Source organism: Amblyomma mixtum, chromosome 3 (assembly GCF_055824585.1).
Source record: "Amblyomma mixtum isolate Tamu chromosome 3, ASM5582458v1, whole genome shotgun sequence".
NCBI lineage: Eukaryota > Metazoa > Arthropoda > Arachnida > Ixodida > Ixodidae > Amblyomma > Amblyomma mixtum.
Genome location: NC_143014.1, coordinates 315,712,967 through 315,716,521, shown reverse-complemented (window position 1 = coordinate 315,716,521; position 3,555 = coordinate 315,712,967). Strand labels below are relative to the sequence as shown.

Here is a 3,555-nt window from a genome sequence, read left to right as displayed (position 1 = left end):
GCATGCCACAATATTTAGTACATATGTGCACCAAACTAAGTTTAATTTCATGCACAATTTGGCAAACAGCTTTTTTACCAGATCTTACAGGTGTTTCACTGTTTACTCGCAGAACCATTTTCTTAAAAACAAAGTCAAACAATGAACGCGATATTTAAAGTAGAACGAGAAACAGCTCCTCTAATACCACAATACCGGTGAATACCGGTAAAACAGGTGAAGCGGTGGTCCCGGGTTCGAACCCGGACTAGGACGAATTTTTCTTTAACTACGAAGTTTCTGAGAAAGCTGTATAGCTTTCCTTTGCAGCCGTATGGCTGCGCTTGGGTGGATGCCAATGAGTAATTACTTCCTTATTACAAATTTACTCCACCTTGGGGGATTCCCCTAAACATTTGACCAACAATGCCATGTCCCTGCCTCTACTAATATCAGCAACAACTACACCGCATTCCTCTTGTAAAATGTATTTCTGTTTATTGCCTACATTGCAACAAACCTGTACGTTCATAAAAAACACCAACACTGAGGGCTCTCATCAAGGTCCGATGGGACGCAAAAAAAGTCACAAAATACACTGGTAGTGCGACAAACACTGATAAGAAAAGAATGTAAGATTACGTTTCTAGCACAACCACTGATCGCAAGTACAGCAGGTAGTGATCAGTGGCACACAAACGCAAACAACTTCATAAGGAAAAGCGGCGCAACGAACAAGCACAGTGTTACCGACGACAAGAAAGCACTTATCCTTCTTTCTAGCGCTGATCTTTAATTCAAAGAAAAACGAAGGAACGGGCCCAGATCGCTAACCCTGCGCACAGCTTTTTTCGCACATGCTGCGATGACTGTCAGTGCCAAACCCCAGAAATTACTGCCCCCAAATGTATGCTTCAAGCAGCCTACTTCCCGTCCAAGGGCGAATTATCCACAGCTCACTCACCAGCGGTGGAAAATGTCGCGCGACTGAAACATGGGTCGTTTGTCGTCCTTCCGCTATGTCCGGCACCACTGTAGTCCTGAAGCCGATGTCCAAAACAGCGAAACCCAGCTGTCGCTGAGCCTGCCCCATTCTAGTGAGGCACACTCGCCGAAGCTACAGCCTGACACACGCAGTTTCGACACAACTACAGTGTATCAATTGCTCGAGTTTTCTCACCAGCCGTAAGTAGGGCTTACAAGTTGTTTGTGTTTAAGTGCAAAAGATTTAAGTAGATTTCAAACCGGGTTCGCTGTCAAAACATTTTACAAGAGACGTTTCAAGGCCGTGGGCAGGCGGCATGCTCACCTGCTGTAGCCCATTTGGCACTGAAGTAATGGCAGCAATCTGAAGGACCTTTTTATTCATTTCATTTTTATTGGCATTTCAATTTTATTGACATAATAAAGATGTAGGCAGGCTCAGACAAAAAACAATATTTTTTTTTCACTTGAATTGAACCCTAGCCCCCTCGACATGTGAGACAGCGAACATACAGCGTGCAAAATTACGTAAGTACTTGATAATACTCTCAGAATTGTAAACAAACAATAAAAGAAGGAAAACAATACACTTTATATAGTATCACCTTAGCGCCATTGGTACGTAAGGAATTTGAAATTCGCGGCATGGTATAACACAACATCTGGCGCCCGATTCGAGGTCCAAAACATGGGATGAAACAAATTCTCGCTCTCGAAGCGAGTAAGCGGCAACATTGGCCTTTATGCACAAAGACAATGTTAAAATGTTAGAATAGTCCTTGAGCATGGGCGCAAAAACGCACACTTGCAAAGCAACGCATCAAATTATTTCGCAAAAGCTATCAGGTCACGAGGAGCGTCAGAGGTCCTCGTCTCTCAGCCAATCAGAAACCCGAAGCCTGCCACGCGGTGGGCCACAATGGCGCTCCGCACTGCGGTGAAACAAGGCTAACACAGTTTGCCGGCTGGTTAGAATAATAAGATCCTTGGCATCATCGTAGACATGAACAGGGGACTGCAGGTCCACACGTCGGATCCTGTCATAGGTAGTGTCTGCGCTGCTCGACTCAAAAGGAGGCTTTCCGACAAGGTACTGATAGATCAGGACACCCAGAGCCGGGAGATCCACTTTCTTCTCGTAGACGCTGTTCTTACCTATTTCTTGTGGCAAGCAATCCATGGTGCCGCACAGGGTTTAACACCTTGAGGACAGAGCATGGATGGACCAGTCAAAGCCTGCTATTTTGAGCACACCGTTGAACCGATCAGGATATTCTCTAGTTTTATGTCATGGTGTATGACTTTCTTGCCGTGGCAGTACTGGAGAGCCTTGGAAACTTGGTTGATGTAAGTAGCGGATTTCTTGTCTTCAAACACCCTTGCTGTGGTGAGCTCCTTGTATAGCTCTCCTTTGGGCGCGTATTCCAGAATAAGATGAACCCCAGTCTCATCATGGAAGTGGCCATATACCCTCAGGATATGAAGATGCCTCAGGTGTGGCTTAATATCTATCCGTAGTCGAAGGTGGTGCTCAACGTTATTGCTCTTCAACTGGGACTTGAACATAACCTTCAGAGCAACGGCGTATTTTCTTTTCTTCTCTCACGCAAAGCATCCATTTCCGAACTTTCCTTTGCCTAAGGGTCTTCCAATATCGATGTCGTCGAGGCTCCATTCCAAACTCACTTTTTTGTTCTGGATGAAGCCGGCATCAGTGCTTGCCGCCCTCTGTATGGCGTCAGCAGCCCTTGCATTCTGTGGCTGGTCTTCCTTGTCGGCCATTGCGATGGAAGGAACTGGACTCAGGGAAATGAGCACAGGTCAATGAAAGACTTCACACACGAGACGACTGAGGCCTGATGAGAGTCAGCTAAAAGCGTATCGCACTGCACTCACGGCACCTGGCCTGCTGGCACCAGTTGTGGAGGGCGGTGTACGGGTAGGCCAGGCAGCCGCCGCTCACCCGGTGGTCTGGGAGCCCCCGGGACCGCAGCAGAAAGAGCAGCACCGACAGGTGGCCGAACACCAGGTCAGACCCGTCGTGCCACACTGCCACCAGCACTGAGATGGGCATCTGCATGCCCCGGGCTTCCGCCAGCCGGCGGTGCAAGATGCGGGGCTCCTCAAGATGAGTCAGGATGCACTTGCCGGTCGTCTCCTCTTCCTGACCAGAGCAGTTCAACCGCGGCCCAGAATGTTCTGCAGCAGCGCCACCTCTGGACGATGGGAGCGCGCGGTGAAGAGGAAGCGTCACGACGTGCGTGGAAAAAGAGGGCTCGGCCTTCGGGTTGTTGTTGTTGTTGTTGCCTCTGAAGCGGTGGTACATACCCATGGTGGGGGATTAGTTTGCTCCAGATCCCAACGGGATAAAAATTCATTCAGGCTTATCTCAAGTGGCTCATACATAAAAATTGAGGAATCTGCAAGAACGAACTAATTTTGAAACATTTTGAGGAGATTGGTATGAAAATTGAGGAAACAAATAGGTGAGGGTTAAAAACTTATTTGAAAATAATAAGCATCAATAAATAAATTTGGATAGGAAAGTAAAGGGAAAGGGTCGGCTCCAAGTCAGAATAAAAAAGAAAAACT

General features: G+C 47.3%; 1 pseudogene; it reads right to left on the bottom strand.

Moving 5' to 3' along the window:
• Window positions 1-1,822: 1,822 nt before the first annotated feature.
• Window positions 1,823-2,745, bottom strand: LOC149355687 (aurora kinase A-B pseudogene; annotated as a pseudogene).
• Between the last annotated feature and the right edge of the window lie 810 nt (window positions 2,746-3,555).